At 34.1% G+C, this 27354-nt stretch overlaps 1 non-coding gene across 1 annotated transcript; it reads right to left on the bottom strand.

Moving 5' to 3' along the window:
- Positions 1-13315: 13315 nt before the first annotated feature.
- LOC121014930 (U6 spliceosomal RNA) lies at positions 13316-13422 on the bottom strand. Its single transcript, XR_005783518.1, has one exon. It is a non-coding gene; the product is annotated as a U6 spliceosomal RNA (small nuclear RNA).
- Between the last annotated feature and the right edge of the window lie 13932 nt (positions 13423-27354).

Here is a 27354-nt window from a genome sequence, read left to right as displayed (position 1 = left end):
TTTGCACCAGTCCTCTGGGGGAGGGAAATGCAGCACTGGCAGTGATGCAAATATGACTGGAAAGGGCAGATCCACTGAAGCATGAAGCTATGGGGCTTGGTGGATGCAAGTTAGGTATTGAGTGTTGGTGCTGTGCTGTTTCCCACAAGTGACTCTGTGTTTATTCTGGGGGTGTGGGAGGGAAATGGTTCCTGCCAACACCTTTTTCCTGGGGTAGGTGAGATCCCTGATTTTCTAGGACACTCTCTTAGAGGAGTAAATAATTCTCTCCCTTGTAGGTCCCAGCTGTTTCTCAACTTTGTGGATTGTTTGTTGTGCTGTGTCTTTAAGGGCAGGGACTCAGCTTCCTAAAGTTCTCCAGGATCTCCCAAAACCAAGCAGATTGATTTTTAAAATTCCAGACTTTAAGTCCTATTGGTTGTAAGAACTCAAGAAATTTGATACCTCTTGCTTTCAAAACCAAGTGTTATGGGTATTTGCCTTCCTTCTGCAGGTTCCATTGTGTGATAATCTGTTTCTCCATGCCCCGAGTCATGATCATGTTTGCTCCAAACCATCCCCACCCTTCCTATTTTCTTGGATATGGCTTCTTCTCTACTGTTAGTTGTGGAGTTTGTTCTGCCAGTCTTAGGGTCATTTCCTGGGTTATTTATGCTGATGTCAGTGTTATCTAGTTGTATCTGTGGGATAAGGCAAGCTTAGGTCGATACTTACTATCTTCCCCAAAGAAACTGATTTCTTGAGGTGAAAATTACTCCTGGGGAAGATGCTGTTGAAGATTATTGAATAACAAAAAGGATTTATAATATTACATGAACTTATTTGTTAAAGCACAGTCAGGGCTTGAGAGAATTGATTCTAATTTTGAAATAAGTTCTGTGGATAAAAATTCTATCAAACAACATCAAACAGTACAAAAAAATCTTTTGTGAAGGGAAAATTCCACTGATGCAGGAAAATTTATTGTTGTTTTATTTTAAACCACCTCAATCTTCAGCAACCACCACCCTGATCAGTCAGCAACCACAAACATCAAGGCAAGAAGATCCTCCCCCAGAAAATAGATTACTATTGCTGAAAGCTCAGATGACAGCAATTTTTAGCAATAAAGCATATTTAAATTAATGTATGTAACATTGTGTTTTTTAAAAACATAATGGTATTTCACACTTACTACACTACATTGTAATGTAAACATAGCTTTTATATGTACTGAGAAACCCAAAAAATTTATTTGACTTGCTTTATTGTGACATTCACTTTGTTGGAGTGGTCTGGCGTGAAACCCACAGTGTATTCAAGGTATGTCTGTATAAAGATTCAGGCGAGTGTTTTTGATATCTTTATGTGCTTCTTTGCAAATCTAGTGAGTTAGTCTCTTATGTTATGACCTATAAATGAATAGGCCTAAGCTTTGCTGAGAAAAATAAACCATAGGGATGGTTACAAAAATTAATAAATTGACATCATTCAGTAAATCTGTATTTGTATGCAGAAAATATCTTCATGCCATAGTTTTCCAGTTACAGTTAAAACCACATGTCTTATTGCTGTTATCCTTGACTACCATTAAAAATATAAATTCCAGGAAATATTCTTTTCTTCATTGTTAGAAGAATAAAACTTTGCTTTATAATTCTTTCCCAAACTCATTCTTCCTTTGCTTATGTTAAGACAACCCTTATCATTCTGCATTTTTTTTTAAATATGCTTCACACCCAGTGCAGAGCCCAATGCAGGGCTTGAACTAACAACACTGAGATCAAGACCTGAGCTGAGATCAAGAGTCAGAGGCTTAGCTCACTCAACCACCCAGTCAGCCCTTACCTGCATACTTTGAGCATTGCAATAAAATTGCTTTATATTCTACCTTTTTATCACATCCTTTCTTTTCTAGTCTTAGCAGAAACTTGCTATTCCAGGGGATCATGTTTTTTTTTCCCTCAGCCCTCTCCAAAGTAAGTTACTTATTATCCTACTTTCCACATAATACAAGACCAAATATAAGACACAGGACTGTCACTTTTCTTCTTTATATTTGTTACTACTCTGTTATTTTCTAGTACTTTTGGATAAAATACAAAGAAAAAAGCAAGAGCAAATGAAACAGCCCCTTTATAGTTTTTCTGTCTAACATAGCATTTTTTTTTCTTGCCACCTATCTACTTTCTGGTTTTTCCTTCTTTTATGCATTATTTTTTTTCTTTTAAGCATCTTAAATAGCTAGTTTTCATATTTTTGTCTTCCACCCCCTTTTAAATTAACATATAATTAGCACACAGTGTTATATTAGTTTGAGGTGTACAATAAAATGTTTTGACAATTCTGTACATTACTCAGTGCTTATCAAAATGAGTGTAGGTTTAATCCCCTTTATATATTTTGTCCATCCCCCACTTACCTCCCCTCTGGCAACCACCAATTTGTTCTGTATTTGAGTGTGCTTTGTCTCTTTTTCTTTGTTCATTTGTTTTGTTACTTAAATCCCACAAATGAGTGAAATCATATGGTATTTGTTGACTTATTTTGCTTAAGATTATACCCTCTAGGTACATCCATGTATTTGCAAATGGAAAGATTTCATTCTTTTTTTTTTGTGGGTAATATTCCATTGTATATTAGCCATTCTTTATTCATTCACCTATTGATGGACCCTTGAGTTGTTTCTATATTTTGCCCATTATAAATAATGCTGCAGTAAACATAGAGGTACACATATCTTTTCAGATTATAGTTGTCATTTCCTTTGGGTAAATACCCAGTAATGGAATTACTGGATCATATGGTAATTCTACTTTAAATTTTTTGAGGACCCTCCATACTCTTTTCCACAGCAGCTCCATCAATTTGCATCCAACAGCGCACAAGTGTTCCTTTTTCTCCACATTCGTGCCAACGCTTGTTACTTGTGTTTTTGATTTCAGCCATTCTGACAGATGGGAGGTGATATCTCATTGTAGTTTTGATTTATATTGATTGATACACATTGATTGTTTTGGCCCCTGGATTAGGGATGTCCTCTCCAGCCCTGATATAGCTTTCAGGACAATTTCTATCCAATGTCCTCGTCTATAACCACTGAAGTCCTCCATGTAAATGATCTTCACAACCACTCCATTGTAATAACCTACACTTCGGTCTTTTGGAATTTCTCTATTACTGATATCTTATACTTTCATTATCACTGTGATTACCATCTTATAACTTATTTAATTTTGTTTTTACTAAAAAAGTATACCATTCAATTTCTTCACCCTTCTGTAAAACACAAAACAGAGAAATTAGACAAAGTGCCCAGACAACTACACTTTACCCTACATTATCAGTCTCATTCTGCAATTGCTCTCTCCTTGTTAATCTGGATCTCAGAGTACATTACATATTCATTTTCTCCTCATTGATATGATATCTTGAATTTACATATACAATATCTCTTGCAAACTCTAACCCTGGATAAATCATTCTCTTTTCCTTTCCAAACCCAAGGCTTCTAAGTGCTACCTGGAAAACAAAACAAAACAAAACAACAACAACAACAACATATGATTGTGGAGACTGAATATCTTAAATATGGGGATCTCATTTGGATCTTGTCAAGCTCTTTTCTTGTATTTCTAAATATCAATTCAGATGAATCTCTTTTTCTGTCCATAACTCATCTCATAATCTCATTAATTGCAGTAGGGATTATCTATTTCACTAAGAAAATTGAAACTATTGAGCAATTTTTTTTTCAATTGACTGCTCTGGTACCTACAAATAGGACCAACTTAACCATGAGGCACAGTGTCCGGAACCCAGACTTAGAAGTGTCTAAGGGTCTCTGGGGTGGGGGCTCAGTTGATTAAGCATCCAACCTGATTTCAACTCAGGTCATAATCTCAAAGTTCTTGAGACAGAGCCCCACAATGGACTCTGCACTGACATTGTAATCCTGTTTGGGATTCTCTCTCTCCTTGTTTTTCTGTCCCTTCCCCACTTGTACGCATGCTCTCTCTCTCTCTCTCTCTCAAAAATAAATACAATTTAAAAAAGAATTTTTAAATAAAAAATAAGTTGCTAAAATATTTTAATTTATTTCAAAATTGGAAGAAAAAATAAAATTTTAGGTTGAATAACAGGTTTTAAGTTTAATGTTAGTATTTTCACCATTATATCAAATACAATTTTTAGCATCTTTTATGAAGCCCATGAAGGCAAAATTTCCAGGGCTTACCAAAGTCACAACGCAACCTTGCCTACAACTTCACTCCCATTTGTATCTTATCATGGAGGGCAGCCCTTTGTCTCAATACAACTGCTAATCAGCCTCTTGACCATGCCTTAACCTTCTACCTGTGTTCTAGATCTGTCTTGCTCTGCTACTCTGAGAATCTTGTAGCAGTGATCCTTTCCAGAATCCTGAGAGTTCAGCTCTACTTCTCTATTAGCATTTATCCCTCAGCATATACAGTTGAGTTATTCACAGTGATTATGTTCTATGAAACCACTACAAACCATGTGAACACTAAATCATTGCTCTTACTGAAATATAATAAGGTTTTTGTGAGCTTTTTGACCATAATATTATGCCATCTGATCAATACATAATCTTGTTTTATGTGTTTTATGTTTAAAGACATCTAACTTAATATATATTGTTGATTCATTAATGTTGAAATGATGGCCACCAACACTATAACTCAGGATTGTTCAAAGCTTATCTAATATGCTCTTTTTTTTCCCTGTAAGGCATACACAATCTTCTTGTACTTAGGAACACTAGTCAGCACTTTTAACACTTCACTCAGGGACCATTTTAAAGAGCAAAAGCACAAACAAAAAGCACGAATACAGTGGAACTAAATAGATCACAAAAAGGACACTTGCTTATAGTATGAAACTGAAACAAAAAGGCTGAGCATTGCTTTGTTGGAACCCAGTTGGGAACATAAGCATGGGGAGAATCAAATTTTCCCCTGCTCTGCACATATACACAAATTATCTTAACTGCACAGTAAGTATTGGCTTTGGGATTACAAAAAAAATCGCTGGTAGATAAATTCATGAATATGAGATATGTAAATAATGAGAATTGACTGTGTAGATGTTATGAACTGAACTGTTTTTCTCCAAAATTTATATATTGAAGCTCTAGCCCCCAGTACCTTAGGATGTGACTACATTCAGTGATGGGACTTTTAAACAGATAATTAAGCTAAAATGAGCCCATTAAGGTGGGCCTTAATCCAAGATGACTGGTGTCCTTGTAAGAAAAGGAGATTAGAATGTATAGAAACAAGCACTAGGGATGCATGCACACATAGAAAAGGCCATGTAGGAACATAGTGAGAAGGCTGCTGTCTGCAAGCCAAAGAGAGAAGCCTCGGGAGAAACCATACTTGTTATCACCCTGATCTCAGATTCCTACCTCCAGAACCGTGAGAAAACAAATACTTGTTTTTTAAGCCACCCAGTCTGTGATATTTTGTTATGGCAAATTAATACACTAGTTTATTAATACACCCTTCTATTTTGTCTTTCACATTTCCAAAGCCAAAAAACAATTTTATGTGTTTATTTTATTTGACTTCTTGACGGTATTTGATACACTGGACCACCTATTTTCTAAAACTTTTCTTCTTTGCTGGTTGCCACTTTCATTTAGTTTTCTTATACTTTATTCCTTTCTATTTTTCTTTATGAGAGTGTCTTCATTCACAGGGATCATAAACATTTCTGTGACCTGGAGAATTAAGTTAATCTCTCTTCTCTTTTAATTATGTGCATGAAAACTTTTTATACCACGGTTCATAAGTTCTCTAAAATCTGTCTCTGTCTAATTTGACATTTACCATATTCCCTCCCCCTTGTTAACTATGACTGAGTCACACAGGCAAGTATGTCCTTCAGACTGGCCTTTCTCCTTTGGAATGGCCTTTTGGAATGTGCTCTCCTGGAAGGAGACTCCTCGTGGAGGACTCACCCCAGGATGGTACATGGCTGAGTTTTCCAAGGGGCTGTTAGCACCCCTCCCTTTAACCAGATTTCCTCTATCACATACTAGATTTTACTTCTTTTAATACATTGAAAATTATTCAATTTTGTTCTATTTATCTATTTACTTACTTATAGGGTGTTTACCTGTCTTTCTTCTCTAGAATATTAGGTCTGTAAAAGAAGAAGAGGTGTGAAAGAATGGAGCTATGATTTTCAAACTGTGAAGATTTATCCCATATATGCTTCCTTTTAAAATCAATCAGTCCAAAGATCCAATATTTTACATTGTTATTATAAGTGTGTACTATCAAATAATGTGACAAAATCTATTTTAAAAATATTAAATAAAAATAAATAAAATCTACATAGACATTTCATACATTTATTATTCATTTAACAGAGGCTTATTGAATCTTACTTGCTTTCCTGTTACTGTTGAAGGTACGAGGGATACACTGTATTACTTCCTTATTTCTGTGAGATGTGATGATTTCATAACCAAACTTTAGTCAGGCTCCTCTGGCCTTCTTTTCAATTAGGCCTAGACCCTGGGCTTCTATGTTTATCCTTTCATAGTCCAATTGTAGCAAAAATTCTGCTAAGTCAGTTTAAAGAATATTCTTATGTCTTTGACATCTAACCATTGACATTTCATCAAAGTCTTGACCCTCCACCATCCCCAGGTGATAGGCAACTACACTGGCATAACTTTAGTAAGAATTCTGTGAGGTCAGTTTAACAAGAATTCACCCTACCTTTGATTTTTCTTTTTAGTCATTTTGTATTCACCACCCTTCTCCCAATTCCCCTCCCAGCCAATGTGCTCCTTGACCATAAATCTCTACATGTTCTTACTGTATTTGGTGTTGAGTTCCATCTCTTTCCCTTATTGTGATAGTCTTGACACCTATCTCAATAGTCTTGAATAAAGTCTGCCTTACTTTTTTAACAAGTATTAGAATAATTTCTTTAACAGATTACAAAGTTCTACTTCAAAAATAGATTTATAGTTATGTCTTCTAAAAGATAACGTATTTTTAGTGTTTCAATGAATTAATAATGTGTGCTTTTTAACTAAGCACATAGAGTTACATTGAAATTTGGCTTTAAATATCTACATCAGAAATATTAAGACTGAAAGAAACCAACACACTATACTTGGATCAAAGGTGCAGAAATTTTATTGTTTCCTTTTCATCTCTTTGTGTATCTGTGTTCTCACAATTCTAGAATCACTAGCACAAAAAAATTAATATCATATGTATTCTTTGGCACCATGTATCCTACAAAATACCAAATTTAAAACAAATTTTTGATTGAGAGTGGCCTAGTTAATAATTATACGTAGACACTAATTCTATATTCAGTAAGTAAGTGGTACTTCTGATAACACACAACATAGGGGCGCATGGGTGGCTCAGTTGGTTAAGCATCAGACTTTGGCTCAGGTCATTATCTCACAGTTCTTGAATTTGCATCCCACATCAGGCTCTGTGCTGACAGCTCAGAGCCCGGAGCCTGCTTCAGATTCTGTGTCCCTTTCTCTTTGTGCCTCCCTTTCTCTCTCTATCTCTTTCTCTCTCTCAAAAATAAACATTAAAAAAAAAATTAAAGCACAACATAAAAGAGGAGCCATTGGACCATTTCTTTGAAAGACTATTTAACTATAAAGATTGTGCCACCAGCTAGACCCCAAGACCTGACCTTTTTTGTTCACCTGCTTGTACCCACCAATTTTTGTCTCACATTTCTCCTTAAGCTTTTCTTTCTAGCTTATTTCTTAACTCAGGGGCATAGCATCCCCTGATGGAAACCAAAACTATACCTCAGGCAATAACAAGTACCTGGACAAAGAGCTATTGTGGCCCACACCACCAAGACCAGTTTAAGCTTAACCTCTAACTCATGCCTATGCAGATGGACCATGGAGTCACTCAAAGAAAGACCAACTGTATCTTTACCTCATTTTAATACTACAATCTTTGCACAAGAAGGAATATAAGCCACATATACATATACATATACATATACACGTATGTATAGGTATGTTTCCTTAAGGCATATGCATGACCTTATTCCCACCTCTACATACAATGACAAACTCATTTACCCTTCCTTGAGGAGTCACAGCTTTGGAAGTTATTACCTATGATATCCTTATTTGTTGCAAATAATGTTTCTTTCCTTCAGGTGACAACTCTAGTGTAGTTTCTATCCATGACTTGCCAAGGAGTGAACTCATGCTAGTTTGCTTAAAATTGTTCTCTGCTTTCTAAATAATTATGGGTAAAAGACTTTTAGAATCAATATAATTAGGGCCTTGAAAGTTGTTTTTTTGTAATGCAACTAACATTAAGACTGTAATATGTTAATATTTATTCATACTTTGTTTTATTGTTTCTAAAATAAGTGATATTTTCCACATAATACTTTTGAAACATTTATTAAGAATATTGACCAATGGCAGGTGGAATAATAAATAAAAATTGCTTTGGTATACTCTTTCATATTCTGATGGGGTAATAATTAGCCAGAAAGTAGCTATTTTTCCTAAAAACCAGGAATAGTCTCTTTATGTACTCATAATATTAAAGGTTTTCATGGATCTCAAAATACCTGCTCCTTGGTACACATGCACAAATTATGTATATAAAGTTACATTTGAAAGCAACAATTTGGAAAAGTTTATGATTTCTATCACTTTTATCCCTTCATCTTAAAATTTTGCATATATATGAAACAGTACTTTCCCTTTCATGTGGAACACTTACATTGATGTCATGGTGTTTGTAATTTGAATAACAGCTCTGAAAACCTTGGAACACATTAGAAGTGCTGATGGTGTTTCAATCACTAAGATTATATTTAAAACTTGAATTCTGGTGAGTAAGTATTGAAGAAGATCTTAGTAAACTGTGTGTGTGGAAAAAAGACAGTATCTTCAGCAAATGGTGTTGGGAAAACTAGACCACTTTTTTACACCGTACCCCAAAATAAATTCAAAATGTATGTCCCCCCAAATAATGAAATTTTCCCATTTGCAATGATGTGGTTGGAGCTAGAGTGTATTATGCTAAGTAAAATATGTCAGTCAGAGGAAGACAAATACTATATGATTTCACTCATATGTGGAATTTAAGAAACAAAACAAATGAACATTGGAGAAGGGGAAATAAAGAAAGACAGAGAGGGAAGCAAGCCAAAAGAGACACTTAACTATAGAGAACTGAGGGTTGATGGAAGGGAAGTGGGTAGAGGATGGGATAAATGGGTGATGGGCACTAAGGTGGACACTTATGAAGAGCCAGGGTGTTATATGGAAGTGATGCATCACTAAATTCTACACCTGAAATCAATTTTACCATATATGTTTAGTGACTAGAATTTACATAAAAACTTGAAATTAAAAAAAAATTGTATGTAATTCCTTTTATGCCATTAGGTACAAAAGCTTTCCCAATGTTATAAACTATCAAATGCCTTAAAAATTTTAGGGGCACCTGGGTGGCTCAGTCGGTTGAGTGTCGGACTTCGACTCAGATCATGATCTCACGGTTCATGAGTTCAAGCCTCGCGTCAGGCTCTGTGCTGACAGCTCAGAGCCTGGAACCTGCTTCAAATTCTGTGATTCCCTCTCTGTCTCTCTCTCTCTCTTTCTCAAAAATAAATAAACATTAAAAAAAATTTAAGATGCTCTGGGTTTACTATGAAGCAGGTACAGGTACAATTTTGCTGTTTCCACACCTATGTAGCCATTACTTTTCATAAGCATTTTATTGAATCTACATTTTGAGTAATTTTAACTCGTTGGAAAATAATCAGTAGAGCCCCCCCCCCTTCTGTTTGTGTTTAGATTTTCCCACAGCATGTATTATAGAGAAACTTGCAGGGTGCTAATACTCTCATGTTCATTCTTCAACTGATATACAATTTGCATAATGTTTCCTGAATTATTCCAAACAGTGAAACTCTTGCATATTAACCTTTAACCTTTAAATTTAAAATACAGAATGCACACTGGGCTCTGCTGTAGAGCCATGTATCCTAATCTGCTAGTCTCCTTGGAAGTGTGCTACCTCCCCATAGTTTATGCACATTTCCTTAATAAACACATTTTATCAGGCAACATCTATTCTCTAGAGGCAGATCATCATGTTTTCAATACTGAGAGAATGAAAAGTTCAGGGCAATGTAGAACTATCCACTCAGTGTACATTAACAGCAGACACCTACAGATGTTTGGAAATATGAGCTCTGTTATAATTCTCCTTAAATACAAAAGGTTTGTAAAACATAGGGTAGTCTAAATCATGACAGTGTGTAAGTGACAAGGGCATTTAATTATTGTAAACAAATAATTTTGGATACATATAAGTGTGATGAGTAGATGAGTATCCAACAACAAAGGCCACACCATTATAGTTCTCCTTTCACTCATTCTAGGCTTTGCTAAAGCTTGTATTTATCCATGTAAAGGAAAAGAATATGCTAAAAACAAAACAAAAAAAACACATTTTCAAACTAAAAAATCAATGGCATTTCTCTCAATACCCAAAGGCCTTCAACTCAGAAAACTTATATAGCTAACTTTCAAACTTAGGGAAAAATTAAAATAATACAGCTATTTTTCTATCCCCTTTCCCAGATATTGTGTGTGTGTGTGTGTGTGTGTGTGTGTGTAACAGAGAGAGAGAGAGAGAGAGAATCTGTGGTGAGAATTATGGTTTTTATCATTTTGTATTAATTTCCTCTTGCATTTCAATTTCTTTTTTAACTCTTAATTGTGACTTTGTTTGCTGTTTACTTTAATCCATATTTAACCCATGGAAAAGCTCTAGAGAAAACTTCCTGTAATTCATGTTCTAGAAATTAACTAATTTAATAAGATATTTGTCTTAAGGACTGTTTTTCAAGGTTGAAGAAACAGTCTTTCTTTTGCTCACTTACACAATTTGCAATGCTTTGGGTTTAATTAAGTGACACAACAAATTGACCAGGGTGATCAGGAAGTGTTTTGAACCAGATTATTGGAATGGAAATTCTACTTTGTTCTCTCAGTAAGTTAGAAACCAGAATCTTTCACCATTAGATCTGACAACAAGAATTTACTCTTTATCCCCTGATACAGCTTGTAAGGAGCAACAGGCCACAGTGTATGTGACCAGAGGTTATAACACTCTCATTCATTATGCTATAGTCATGAATCTGCCCCATTAAAAACAAGCTCCATCCATCCATTTAGCTGTCATTCCGACCATGAATGTAATGCTATTATGGTGAGGGCCAAGTCCACTGCTCATGCCAGATGTTGTTAGGAATTCAATCCATCCTATATTTGAACACTGGCTCCTTCAAACAACAAGATTTTGAGTGAATTACATATTGAGTGGTGAGTTTTCTTGGCATTTAATTATCCAACTCAAAGAAACATACTTCCCTAATTGTTCCTGAGGTTATTGCCTAACACATAAATAAAAAATTTTGTGAAGAAGTGGAATGGTATTGGCAGTTGTAAAAACATTTCAAGTTATTGTAATGTCTCTTTTAGTGTTATTTTTTCTTATTCTTAATTCCTATATGTCAGTAAAAATTGACCATCGTTTAGGTGTGATATTATTAGATAAAATTATAGGGAAATTAATCATAATATAAGATATATCTAACTTTTGTGTATTATATTATAATCCTCATGCACATATTTATATTAAAACATGATTGCCAAGATAGTATCAAATATTGTTTTTTCTTTTATTTTCTTTATTTAAGTAATCATAGCTAGAACTCGATTCTACTTACTCTTGGTCCATTATATCACATATGTGGAATCAATTATTCTGTCTCAAAGTTATATCTTATAAGTGAAGAAAGGATTGTATGGTTATTCTTATTGCTTTTGTTTAGATCATTCTCACATTCAAAAAGAAGTTGAATGGTTAAAAGAAAACCATAACTTTTCTACTGGCCTTTTGAAAAGTCTAGCTTCCTTAGGAAAGAACATTAGTTTCTTCTGTCTATTCCTACATTGTATCCTCAGCTTATTGACAACTCTACAACCTACCTCCCAATGTGATCTCTTCTGTCCCTGAACCCGACATGTCTTGGCTGGTACTGATTCATCTACTCTGGATGCTCTCCTTCCATATCTGTTGCCACTGATATCCTAATATCTCTCATCTCACTTCTTCCCTAAGTTTTTTCTTTCTTTCTTCTAAAAAGATATAATTAACATATAAAACTGTATTAATTATAGATGCACAATGCAATGACTTGATATATGTATATGTTGTGAAAGAATTGCCACAATGTTCAGTTAGCATCCATAACCACATATGGTTATTTTCTCTTTTAAGAACTTTTAAGAACTCTTTAAGAAATTTTAAGAACTCTTCTTTTAGCACCTATAGTCACCATGCAGTACATTACCTCCCTATGATTTATTTTACAAGTGGAAGTTTATCTCTTAATTCCTTCACTCATTTCACTTATCCCCTCCCCCTTACTCTGGCAACCACCAACCTGTTCTCCGTACCTATAAATTCATAGTTTTAGTTTCTACATATAAGTTAGATAATGCAGTATTTGTCTTTCTGTGCCAGACTCATTTCACATAGCATTATGCCTTCAAGTACACTCATGTTGCAAATGATAGGATTTCCTTTATTTTCATGGCCAAATGATATTTTATTATATATATTATATTAATTATATACAAAATATATACACATCATATATGAGTTATACATATTATGTATACACATACATGTATACCTATATATGTATATATGTATTATGTATATCTATATTATATACAATATTAACTATATATTATATAAAATTATATTAATTGATGTGTTATATATGTATTTATTATATATCACATTTTCTTTATCCATTCATTCATTGATAGATACTTAAGTTGTTTCTGTGTCTTGGCTATTATAAATAAAGCTACAGTAAACATGGGGGTGGCAATATCTTTTCACGATAGTGATTTTGTTTCCTTCATATAAATTCAAAAGTAAAATTGTTGGATTACATGGTAGTGCTATTTTTAAATTTTTGAGAAACCTCTGTACTATTTTCCATATTATCTGCATAAATTTACATTTCTACCAACAGTGCACAAGGATTTCCTTTTCTCCATATCCTTGCCAACATTTGTTATTTCTTATTTTTTAATATTAGTCATTCCAACAGGTGGAAAGTTACATCTCATTGTGATTTTGATTTGCACTTCCCTAATGATTAGTTATGTTGAGCACCTTTGCATGTACCTGATGGTCATTTATATGTCTTCTTTGGAAAAATGTCTATTCTGTTCTTTCACCCATTTTTTAAAAATATTAAATGCTTGATGTATTTGCATGTCATCTTTGCACAAGGGTCATGTTAATCCTCTTTGTATCATTTCAATTTTAGTATATGTGCTACTGAAGTGAGCACTCTTCTTCCTATTTTTTAATTACATTGTTTTTGCTTTTTTGTCTATTGAGTAGTATGAGTTGTTTACACATTTTTGATATTAACCACTTATCAGATACAGGATTTGCAAATATTTTCTCCAATTCTACAGGTTGCTTTGCATTTTGTTCATGGCTTTTAAGCATTTATTTAAAAGAAAATGTAACTCTTTATAGCAAGGACACACAATCAAATTATTATAAAAGCCATTAATTTTTAGGAGTTTTTCAGTTACCCAAATAACAATTAACAAATACTTCAGCTCATTTCAAATGACGCTATTTAATATAATATGACTTGATGTAAAGTAGTTCAAAATGGGTTGGCAAAATTGACTTCTGCCAATCTGTAATTCCATCAAAATTACATTTTTATTATGAAAAGAATTGTGTAATTTGACAATAGAATTTAAAGTTCTTAAAAATTAAGATTCATTTTACATTGTGATTTTCAATAATTTCAGTCACATTTCTATTTTTTTGGCCTTTCTAACCTCTGAGACCATCTTTGTTTGATTAACTTCCTACTCGACTTCATAGTGCTGATATTAGGGTTATCAGGAAAAAATAGGGGGAAAAAACCCTATGACTATTTAATACAATCTACGAGTGCATTTGTGTATTTTCTTAGGTACCATACTCTAATACTTAGAATTTTCATGATCCTTAGAGAAGAACTGGATATATTCCTGATTCAATGCAAACAATAGGAAAGAATGAGAGTATGTTCCCAAATTTATAATATTCAGCAACATCATGCATTCAAATTAGAATCTAAAGAGGATTTTACAGAACATATGGTGGCTCCCACATTAACTTAGATGACCTTATCATTTATGTGATGGTAAAATATCTTATAATCCAATCAGATTTAAAATGTTATTAATGAAACCCTTTATTAACTTAATCTGGGTGAAACACAATACTTTTTTAGAATCTAGGATACTTTTGTTTTTTGCTTCCAAGTGAAAAGTTATTCAACATCACTTGTTATTAAAAACTTACAATTAAAACAACACTGATAAAACATTGCATACCTATTAAAATTGCAACGAACCAAAACTAAAAACAAAAACCTGGCAATGCCATTCTGGAGAGGATGTGAAGTTATAGGAGCTCTCATTCATTGCTGACAGGAATGTGCAATGATACAACCACCATGGAAGACAGTTTGACACTTTCTTACAATGTTAAACATAGTATTGCCACACATTTTAGCAATCATATTTCTAAGTAATTACAAACTGGCTTGAAAACTTATGTCTACACAATAGCATACACCCAAATGTTTATTGAAACTTTGTTCATAATTAACCAAAACTAAAAGCAACCAAGATTCCTTCAATGAGTAAATGGGTAAATAAACTGTGATGGAAGGCAGGATATGAGAAAATAACTTAAATGTATTACAAATATAAAAAACAATCTCACTTGAAGGCAGTACAGAAATATTGTGCAGACATAAGTAACTTTGCAAATTAGTACATTTTGTAAGTCTATGGGCAAAAGGGATTAGAGTCTAGTTAATGAAGTTCTTTCCCACAGAGCTATGTATTAACAATTCTGAAACTATTATATACATATCTGGAATTTAACAGGAAATTTAAGTTGGTGATAAGAACTGGATTTCTCACTCTTGTAGTGAGAGGTTATAGACCAGGAACAAGAAGAGACTAAAATGACCTATGAGTAATGAATTAGAGTGGATACATCAGTATGAACTTGTATTTAGCTTATTTGTAAGAAATTAATTACAAATAGATATATTTTAAAATATGTGTATATATGCAGGTTGTCATACACGCATCTAAATCCTTGCTATGTCACTGAAAAGGCCTAGCATCATTGATACCCAATAGTAACAAGTGTAACTAGCATCCGGGTTTTGTCTTCTAATGTCATTATCCAAAAAAGGAACTAGGTCGCTTTGGAGAAACGACTTATTCTGGGACTAGATGGGTATCCAAAAGATAATCCTGGATCATTTTGTAATGTTAAAAAGGGAAGGTGCTCCAAAGAACAACAACAACAAAAACCCCACATACACACAATGATGAAGATATATCAAACAGACACAGGATCTAACTGAAAGATCTCCCAATGGTCAAAGCTGAAAAAAAAATTGAGGAAAGAAATAAATAAATTAGTATTGGATTATAACCCACAATATAAATCTATAAATGTCCCTGAGATCTTACTGATATAAATAATTGAATAAACTTAATAAATATAAGAGAATAGACGTGTCCAGTGAAAAAATAATTCTGAATAATTTATGTAGATAATCTTCCCCAAATGAGGTGTAGAAATACTCCCCATTCCTTAAGTCTCTCTTCCAAGGAGCACAGTATAGAAATAGAAAAAAAAAAAAAAGATTAACTTTACTATGGAGAAACCTACAAATAATCCTTCAGCTCAGATAATCAAAGCTAATTTTAAATTTAGAAATACTTTTCTAATATAAGATGTTAATAATAGAGAAAACTAGGTGTGGGATATGAGGAAACTATCTTTATTATCTTTGCAATAATTCTCTAAACTGTTTTAAAATAAAACTGCTCTAAAATTTGAAAACTTACTAAAAATGGCCCAAGATACTCCTACTTAATGTAGCAATTTCTTATTGAATTTCTACTATGCAAAAATTTGATGAAAATCCAAAACTGTATATTTTCCAAAACTACTGAATCATAATAAAACAGGAAAGGATAAGTTTATTTCAAATTTATAAAATTGACATATGATTTTTTTCAAGTTGCTGACAGATTCCACACCTGAATATCTCTTAAAGTATTTTGGAGATCTAAAATCAAAAAATTTTCTAAATTTATTAAAGATTATGCTGATGGTGTTCCCATTTAACTCTTTTGACTCTAAGTAGAAATAAAAAGGTAATTCAAATGAACTCAGTCTCAACAGGTGCCTTTCATTGCATAAATAACAGGTGATAACTAGGCTTTGTGGATTTAAACATAAACCAAAAGTTCCCAACAAATAAAATTCCAGGGCCAGATGGCTTTACAGGTGAACTCTACCAAACATTTGAAGAAGAGTTAATATCTATTCTCCTTAAACTGGTCCAAAAAATAGAAAAGGAAGGAAAACTTCTAATTCATTCTATGAAGCCAACTGTACCCTGACACCAAAACCAGATAAAGTCTCCAGTAAAAAAAGAACTGCAGGCCAATATTCCTGATGAACATGGATGCAAAAATTCTCAATAAAATACTAGCAGATTGAATCCAACAATACATGAAAAAAAAATCTTTCACCATGAACAAGTGGAATTTATTCCTGGGTTGAAAGAGTGATTCAATATTCACAAATCAATAAACATGATACATTAATAAAAGAAAGGATAAGAACCATATTACCCTTTCCTTCCAATAGAAGCAGAAAAAGAATTTGACAAAGTACAACATCCATTAATGATAAAAATCCTCAACAAAGCAGGTTTACAGGAAACACACCTGAACATAATAATGACCGTATATGAAAATCCATAGCTAACATCATCCTCAAAAGGAAAAATTTGATAACTGTCTCCCTCAGATCAGGAAAAAAAGCAAAGATGTCTATTCTCACCACTTTTATTTAAAATAGTACTGGAAGTCGTAGCCACAGCAATCAGAAAACAAAAAGAAATAAAAAGCATCCAAATTGGTAAGGAAGAAACAAAACTTTCACTATTTGCGGATGACATGATAGTATATATAGAAAATCTGGAAGACTCCACCAAAAAAACTACTAGAAATGATACATGAATTCGGTGAAATTGTAGGTTACAAAATCAATGTATATAACTTTGTTACATTTCTACACACCAATAATGAAGGGGCAGAAAGAGAAATTTTTAAAAATCCCATTTACAATTGCACCCTAAATAATAGATACCAAGAAATAAACCCACCATGAGAGGTGAAAGAACTGTACTCTGAAAAGTATAAAACACTGATGAAAGAAATTAAAGATGACACAAAGAAATGGAATGACATTTTATGCTCATGGATTGGAAAAAAACCAATATTGTTATAACGTCTATACCACCCAAAACAATTTACATGTTTAATGCAATCCCTATCAAACACCAACAATATTTCTTCACAGAGCTAGAAGAAACAACCTTAAAATTTGCATGGGTGCACAAAAGACCTCACATAGCCAAAGCAATCTTGAAGAAGAAAAGCAAAGCTGGTGGCATCACAATTCTTTAAGTTAAATTATAAAGCTGTAGTAATCAAAACAGTATGGTACTGTTACATAGACCAATGGAACAGAATAGAAAACCCAGAAATGAGCCCACAACCATATTGTCAATTAATCTTCAACAAAGAAGAAAAGAATATACAATGAGAAAAAGACAGTCTCTTCAATAAATGCTCTTGGGAAAACTGGACAGCGACATGCAAAAGAAAGATACTGGACTTCTTTCTTATACCATACCCCAAAGAAAATTCAAAGTGGATGAAAGAGCCAAATGTGAGACATGAAATCATTATAATCCTAGAAGAGAACACGAGCAATAACCTCTTTGACATAGGCCACAGCAATTTCTTTATAGATATGTCTCCTGAGGCAAGGGAAGAAAAAACAAAAATAAACTATTGGGATTTCATCAAAATAAAAAGCTTCTGCACAAAAAGGAAACAATCAACAAAACTAAAAGGCAACCTATGGAGTGGCAGAAGGTTTTTGCAAATGACATATACAATAAAGGGATAGTATCAAAAATTTGTGAAGAACTTCTAAAACTCAAACCCTCAAAAGAATAATCCTAATTAAAAATTGACAGAAGACATAAATAGACATTTTTCCAAAGATGACATCCAGATGGCCAATAGACACATGAAAAGATTCTCAGCATCGCTGATCATCAGCGAAATACAAATCAAACTGAAAGGAAGGTGCTCCTGGGTGGCTTAGTCTGTTAAGTGTTTGACTTTGGTTCAGGTCATGATCTCACAGTTCATGTGTTCAAGCCCCGTGTTGGGCTCTATGCTGACAGCTCAGAGCCTAGAGCCTGTTTCAATTCTCTGTCTCCTTCTCTCTCTGCCCCTCCCCCTGCTTGTGTTCTGTCCCTTTAAAAAAACACTGCAAAGAGGTATCACCTCCCACCAACCAGAATAGCTAAAATCAACAACATAAAAAACAACAAGTGATGGAAAGGATGTGGAGAAAGGGGAAACCTCTTATACTGTTGGTGGGAATGCAAACTGGTGTTAGCAACCCTGGAAAACACTATAGAGATGCCTCAGAAAGTTAAAAATAGAACTACCCTGTGATTGAAATTGCACTACTAGGTATTTACACAAAGAATACAAAAATACTAATTCAAAGGGATGAATGCACCTCTATGTTTATAGCATCATCATCTACAATAATCAAATTATGTAAAGAGCAAAAGTGTCCATCCACTGATGAATGGATAAAGGGGATTAAAGACATGTGATATATATATATATATATATATATATATATATATATATATATATATAATGAAATATTACTCACCCATGAAAAAGGAACTCTTGACATTTGCAGTGACATAGATGAAGTTACAGAGTACTATGCTAAGTGAAATAAGTCAGTCAGAAAAATAAATGCCATTTGATTTCACTCAAACATGGAAATTAAGAAACAAAATAAATGAACAAAGGGAAAATAGAGAGAGATAGGCACTCCAGGAAACAGACTCTTAACTATAGAGAACAAATTGATGGTTACCAGAGGGGAAGTGGGTGACTGAGCTGTGTTAGGTGATGGGATTGAGAAGTGCACGTGCTAAGATGAACTCCAGGTGTTGTATGGGAGTGTTGAATCACTATATTGTACCTGAAACTAATATTATATGTTAACTAATTGGAATGTAAATAAAAACTTTTTTAAAATAAACATTTATTCAATATTAAAAAAATAAAGTTGTTCAATACTTATGCTTTAAAAAGCATAAACACAGTGACTACACACATTGATCAGAATTAATACTACTTTTCATAAAACAAAATTGATACTAATTAATTAATTAATTAATCAGAGTTTTTGTTATGTTATATTGGAAAAACTAATGAATTTCAGAGTTTAATAAAAGTTCCAAAAAACTTATATTCTTCTGATAAACTCATTATTCAAGAAAAGTCTCTTGGAGGGGGGAGGAACCAAGATGGTGGAATAGCATGGAAGTTTTTTGTGTGTCTCAAATCCATGAAATACAGCCAGACCAACACTAAACCATCCTGCACACTTAGAAAACTGATTGGAGGATTAACACAACAATCTGCACAACTTGAACCACAGAATTCAGCAGGAATGTGGTGCAGACAGGTGAACTTCGGGAGTGAGAAGCCATGGGAAGGGAGGTACTTTTGTGGGTGGAGAGAGGATGGAGACGGGGTGGGGGGAGAATATGAGAAAAGCACCCCTCCCCAAAAGGAGCTGGAGAGAAAGTGGAAAATCAGAAATAGCCACAGGGACTAAACCAAAAAGGGAGAAAGGAGAAAAGAGAGGGTTTAAATTCCATTAAGACTGTAAACAAGGGGAGTGCAAAGGCTGCAACTCCACAGCTCAAAACCTAGCTGTGCTCTGGTGGGAAGGGCGAATCCTCAGGAACAGAGTGGGGTCTGGGAGGTGCTTGGGCCACACAGGGAAAAGCGGTTCCACTGCTGGAAGGACATTTGGTAGAGACTATTGAAGCCACCTGGTCCCAGCAGACCCCAGAAAACGGCCACATTTGCTGGTGCTGGAACAAGGTCCTTAAGAGTGAAGCCTGGTGACAGATGTGTGTTGTGATTTTCCATAATCCCTGAAATGCTGCTGCTACACTATCTCGCGAACTTTTGCTGGGGCAGACTGGTGCCTGGCCACAGTCTTGGGGAACCAGCAGTAGCAGGGTCCAGAAGGCTTTCCTGGGTGCAGCCAACATTCGGCCATTGGTCATTCAGCCATTGCTCAGTGAGAGCCTCCTATAGAGGGGCGGAATGGCTCAAAGCTGCAGTCCTTCAGAAAGGGCTGGGGAAAACAGCCACATCTGAAACAAAACTTGGGAGAGAGGTAATGCCTGGGGCTTGGTCACAGACAGTGAGAAAGTGGGGAGTGGACAAAAGCTGAAGACAGAGGACAGGTGCGCGATTGCTGATCAGGGAGAACAGAGTTCCGATACTAGAGACTGGGTACCTGGGTGATGCCATTTGCACTACTCCCATGCATGCGCATACGTACCTACCAGTGCCACAATTCACTCCAGTAGGCTAGCACTGCCATCTAGTGGAGAATGGAGCCATTAGACTAAGCCCCACACAATTGAGCCAACCTCTCCTTTCAAGAACACAAGTCCCACCACCTGCTTAGTTTATGGACTATAAAGTGCTTCATAGTCTGACTTCTAGGGGAAAACACAGTAGTTTCAGTCCTATTTCAATCTGTTAGTAGGTCCAACTATTCAATTTTAACTTCTTTTCTTTTTTCACTTTTTTTTTTTCTTGCATACAGAAAGAGAAAAAATTCATTTTTATTTTCAAATTTTATTAAAAATATTTTTTATTTTTCTTACTATATTTTTTTACTTTTGTGTAAATTTTTTTAATTTTTATTTTACTTCAATCATTTTATTTTAGTATACTTCAGTGTATTCACTTTTTCAAATTTTCAAATGATTTCATTTTCCTTTTTCTTTTTTCTCTTTTTCATTTATTTTGTTTTTCTTGAATACAGAAAGAGAAAACCTTCATTTTTACTTTCAATTACTATTAACAATATTTTCTTTAAATTTTTTACTACATGTGTCCTTTTATGTATTATTTTTCAAATTCTATTTTACTTCCATCTCTTTATTTTAGTCTACTACAGTGTATTCACTTTTTCAAATTTTCAAAAGATTTTCTTTTTTTCTCTTTTTTCTCTGTTCCATTTCTTTTCTTTTTTTTCAATACTGAAAGAGAAAAAATCATTCTTATTTTTATTTTTTATTAAAAATATATTTCTTTAAGTTTATTTCTACTATATTATTTACTTTTGTGTATATTTTTTCAAATTTTATTTTACATCCATCATCTCATATTAGTCTACTTCAGTGTATTAATTTTTTTCAAATTCTTAAATGATTTCATTTTTTTCTTTCCCCCTTTTTTTCTCTAATCTGTCAAACCACTTTCAACACCCAGACCAAAACACACCTAGGATTTAGCATCATTTATTCAATTTTTCTTCTGTGTGTGTGTTTTTAATTTTTAAGTATAATATTTTTTTAAATTTTAATTCTTTTAATTTTAATTTTTCTACCTCATTAATTCCTTTTCTCCCTTCAAAATGACAAAACGAAGGAATTCACCCCAAAAGAAAGAGGATGAAAAAACGACAGCCAGGAATTTAACCAACACAGATACAAGCAAGATGTCTGAACCAGAATTTAGAATAACGATAATAAGAACACTAGCTGGAGTCGAAAATGGATTAGAATCCCTTTCTGCAGAGATAAAAGTAGTAAAAAATAGCCAGAATGAAATTGAAAATGCTATAACTGAGCTGCAATTACAGATGGATACCGCGGTGGCAAGGATGGATGAAGCAGAACAGAGAATCAGCAATATAGAGCACAAACTTATAGAGAATAATGAAGATGGGAAAAAGAGGGAGTTGAAGGCAAAAGAGCACAATTTAACAATTAGAGAAATCAGTGACTCATTAAAAAGGAACATCAGAATCATAAGGGTACCAGAAGAAGAAGAGAGAGAAATAGGGGTAAAAGGGTTATGAGAGTAAATCATAGTGGAAAACTTTCCTAACCTGGGGAAGGACACAGACATCAAAATCCAGGAAGCACAGAGGACACCCATTAGATTCAACAAAAACTAACCATCAATAAGGCATAGCATAGTCAAATTCAGAAAATGCTCAGGCAAGGAAAGGATCATGAAAGCAGCAAGGGAAAAAAGTCCCTAACCTAGAAGGGAAGACAGATCAGGTTTGCAGCAGACCTATCCACAGAAACTTAGCAGGACAGAAAGGAGTGCCAGGATATATTCAATGTGCTGAGTCAGAAAAAATATGCAGCAAAGAAATCTTCACCCAGCAAGGCTGTCCTTCAAATTAGAAGGAGAGATAAAAAGTTTCCCAGACATACAAAACTTTAAGGATTTTGTGACCACTAAACCAGCCCTGGAAGAAATTTTAAGGGGGACTCTCTGAGGGGAGAAAAGATGAAATATATATATATATTTCATATATATATTTCATATATATATTTCATATATATATATATATCTCAAAAGCAACAGACTAGAAAGGACCAGAGAACACCACCAGAAACCCCAAGACTACAAGCATCATAATGGCAATAAATTCATCTTTCAGTACTCACTCCAAACATCAATGGACTCAATGCTCCACTCAAAAGACATAGGAAACAGAATGGATAAGAAAACAAGATCCATCTATATGCTGTTTACAAGAGGCCCACTTTAGACCTAAAGACACCTTCTGACTGAAAACAAGGGGATGGAGAACCACATATCATGCTAAAGGTCAACAAAACAAAGCAAGAGTAGACATACTTGTATCAGACAATCTAGACTTTAAAATAAAGACACTATCAAGAGATGCAGAAGGGCATTATATTATAATCAAAGGGTCTATCCACCAAGACCCAACAATTGTAAACATTTATGCACCAAATAAGAAAGCCCCAAAATATATAAATCAATTGATCACAAACATAAAGAAACTCATCAATAGTAATACCATAATACTAGGAGACTTCAACAGCCCACTCACAACAATGGACAAATCATCTAATCATAAAATCAACAAGGAAACAAGGTTTTGAATGACACACGGGACCAGATGAACTTAACAGATATATTCAGAACATTTCATCCTAAAGCAGCAGAATATACATACTTTTCCAGTGCACATGGAATGTTCTCCAGAATAGACCACGTACTGGGATACAAATCAACCCTCAGCAAGTACAAAAAGATCGACATCATTACTGTGCATATTTTCAGACCACAATACTATGAAACTCAAAATCAACACCAACAAAAAATTTGGAAGGGTAATGAATACTTGGAGACTGAAAAACATCCTGCTAAAGAATGAAAGGGCTAATCAAGAAGTTAAAGAGGAAATTAAAAAGTATATGGAAGTCAATGAAAATGATAACACCACAAGCCAAAACCTCTAAGACACAGCAAAGACAGTCATAAGAGGAAAGTATATAGCAATCCAGATCTTCCTAAAGAAGGAAGATCTCAGGTACACAACCTAACCTTACGCCTTAAAGAGCTGTAAAAAGAACAGCAAATAAAACCCTGAACCAGAAGAATACAGGAAATAATAAAGATTAGAGCAGAAATTAATGCTATAGAAACAAACAAAAAAACCCAGTAGAACAGATCAATGAAACCAGAAGACAGTTCTTTGAAAGAATTAACAAAATTGATAAACCACTAGCCAGTTTGATCAAAAAGAAAAAAGAAAGGACCCAAATAAATAAAATCAAGAATGAAAGAGGAGATGTCACAACCAACACAGCAGAAATAAAAACAATAATAAGAGAATATTATGAGCAATTACATGCCAATAAAATGGGCAATCTGGAAGAAATGGACAAATTCCTAGAAACATATACACTACCAAAACTTAAACAGGAAGAAATAGAAAACTTGAACACACCCAAAACCAGTAAGGAAATCAAATTAGTAATCAAAAATCTGCCAAAACACAAGAGTCCAGGGCCAGATGGCTTTCCAGGGGAATGATACCAAACATTTAATGAAGAGTTAACACTCATTCTCTTGAAGCTCTTCCAAAAAATAGAAATGGAAGGAAAACTTCCAAACTCTTTCTATGAAGCCAGCATTACCTTGATGCCAAAACCAGAGACCCCACTAAAAAAAAAAAAAGGAGAACTATAGACCAATTTTCCTGATTAACATGGATGCAAAAATCCTCAACAAGATATTAGCCAACTAGATCCAATACATTAAAAAAATTATTCACCATGAGAAAGTGGGATTTATACCTGGAATACAGGGGTGTTCAATATCCACAAAACAATTAACGTGATTCATCACATCAATAAAAGAAAGGACAAGAACCACATGATCTTCTCAATAGATACAGAGAAAACGTTTGACAAAATACAGCATTCTTTCTTGATAAAAACCCTCAAGAAAGTAGGGATAGAAGGAGCATACCTCAAGATCATAAAAGCTGTTTATGAACGACCCAACATTAACATTATCCTCAATTGGGGAAAAACCGAGACCTTTCCCCCTAAGGTCAGGAACAAGTCCGGGATGTCCACTTTCACCACTGTTATTCAACATAGTATTAGAAGTTTTAGCCTCTGCAATCAGACAACACAAAGAAATAAAAGCATCCACATTGACCAGGAGGAGGTCAAACTTTCATGCAGATGACATGATGCTCTACATGGAAAACCCAAAAGATCCCACCGAAAAACTGCTAGAATTAATTCATGAATTCAGCAAAGTGGCAAGATATAAAATCAATGCACAGAAATCGGTTGCATTCCTATATACCAATAATGAAGCAAGATAAAGAGAAATCAAGGAATTGATCCCATTTACAGTTGCACCAAAAACCATAAAATACCTAGGAATAAATCTAACCAAAGAGGGGAAAAATTTATACACTGAAAACTATAGAAAGCTTATGAAAGAAATTGAAGAAGACACAAAAAAATTGAAAAAGATTCCATGTTCCTGGATAGGAAGAACAAATATTGTTAAAATGTCAATACTACCCAAAACAGTCTACATATTCAATGCAATCCATATCAAAGTAACACCAGCATTCTTCACAGAACTAGAACAAATAATCCTAAAATTTGTATGGAACCAGAAATCTTGAAAGCAATCTTGAAAAATAGCCAAAGCAATCTTGAAAAATAAAGCCAAAGCAGGAGGCATCACAATCCCAGACTTCAAGCTAAACTACAAAGCTATAATTATCTCAACAGTATGGTCCTGACACAAAAAGTAGACACTCAGACCAATGGAAAAAATGGAGAACCCAGAAATGGACCCACAAACATAGGGTCAACTAATCTTTGACAAAGCAGGAAAGAACATCCAATGGAATGAAGACAGTCTCTTCAGCAAGTGGTCCTGAGAAAACTGGACAGCAACATGCAGAGAAATGAACCTGGACCACTTTCTTACACCATACACAAAAATAAACTCAAAACGGATGAAAGACCTCAATGTAAGACAGGAAGCCATCAAAATCCTGGAGGGGCAAGCAGGCAAAAACCTCTTTGATCTTGGCTGTAGCAACTTCTTACTCAACATGTCTCTGGTGGCAAGGGAAACAAAAGCAAAAATGAACTACTGGGACTTAATCAAAATAAAAAGCTTCTGCACAGCGAAGGAAACAATCAACAAAACTAAAAGGCAACTGACAGAATGGGAGAAGATATTTGTAAATGACGTATCAGATAAGGGGTTAATATCTAAAATCTATAAAGAACTTAACAAACTTAACACCCAAAAAACAAATAATCCAGTGAAGAAATGGGCAAAAGACATGGATAGGCACTTTCTAAACATGACATCCAGATGGACAACTGGCACATGGGAATATGCTCAACATCACTCATCATCAGGAAAATACAAATCAAAACCACAATGAGATACCACCTGATACCTGTCAGAATGGCTAACATTAACAACTCAGGCAACAACAGGTGTTGGCGAGGGTGTGAGAAAGAAGATCTCTTTTGCATTGTTGGTGGGAATTCAAGCTGGTGCAGCCACTCTAGAAAACAGTATGGAGGTACCTCAAAAAACTAAAAATAGAACTCCTTTACAACCAAGCAATTGCACTACTAGGCATTTATCCAAGGGATACAGGTGTGCTGTTTTGAAGGGACACATGCACCCCCATGTTTATAGCATCACTATCAACAATAGCCAAAATAAGGAAAAAGCCCAAATGTCCATCGATGGATGAATGTATAAAGAAGATGTGGTATGTATATATATATACATATATATAAGTGGTATGTGTGTGTGTGTATGTATACATATATGTATATATATATATATATATATATATATATATATATAATGGAGTATTCCTTGGTAATAAAAAAGAATGAAATCTTGCCATTTGCAACTATGTAGATGGAACTGGAGCGTATTATGCTAAATGAAATTAGTCAGAGAAAGACAATAATCATATGACTTTACTCATATGAGGACTTTAAAAAAAACCAATGAGCATAAGGGAAGGGAAACAAAAATAATATAAAAACAGGCAGGAGGACAAAACAGAAGAGACTCATAAATATGGACAACAAACTGAGGGTTGCTGGACGGGTTGTGGGAGGGGGAATGGGCTAAATGGGTAAGGGCACTAAGGAATCTACTCCTGAAATCATTGTTGCACTATATGGTAACTAATTTGGAAGTAAATTTAAAAAAATAAAGAAAGAAAAGAAAAAAAAGAAAAGTCTTTTGGAATATAACCCTTTTTAAAGACTTCTTAGTAAGTAAATATCCAAAGAAGCTCATAAATAAACAATCTCCTCTGCTCTTGGAATAAGCATTTAAATTATAATTACTAATGGGGACCTGGGTGGCTCAATTGGTTAAGTGTCCAACATCAGCTCAGGTCATGATCTCATGGTTCGTGAGTTTGATCCCCGTGTCAGACTCTGTGCTGACAGCTCAGGCTCTGAGTGATTTCATTACATCATTTTCTGCCTGACAATTTCACCAGTTTCACTGATAGTAATATATATATATATATATATATTATATTATAATTATATTATAATTATATATTATATAATATATATATAATAATAAATATAATATATAATATAATAATATATATAATATAATATAAATATATAGTAATATATATAATATTATATATAATTATATTAATT

This window comes from Herpailurus yagouaroundi, unplaced genomic scaffold (assembly GCF_014898765.1).
Source record: "Herpailurus yagouaroundi ecotype Mexico unplaced genomic scaffold, PumYag 203, whole genome shotgun sequence".
Taxonomy (NCBI): Eukaryota; Metazoa; Chordata; class Mammalia; order Carnivora; family Felidae; genus Herpailurus; species Herpailurus yagouaroundi.
Note: the sequence above shows the minus strand (reverse complement) of the source record. Positions and strands in the feature narration are given on the sequence as shown.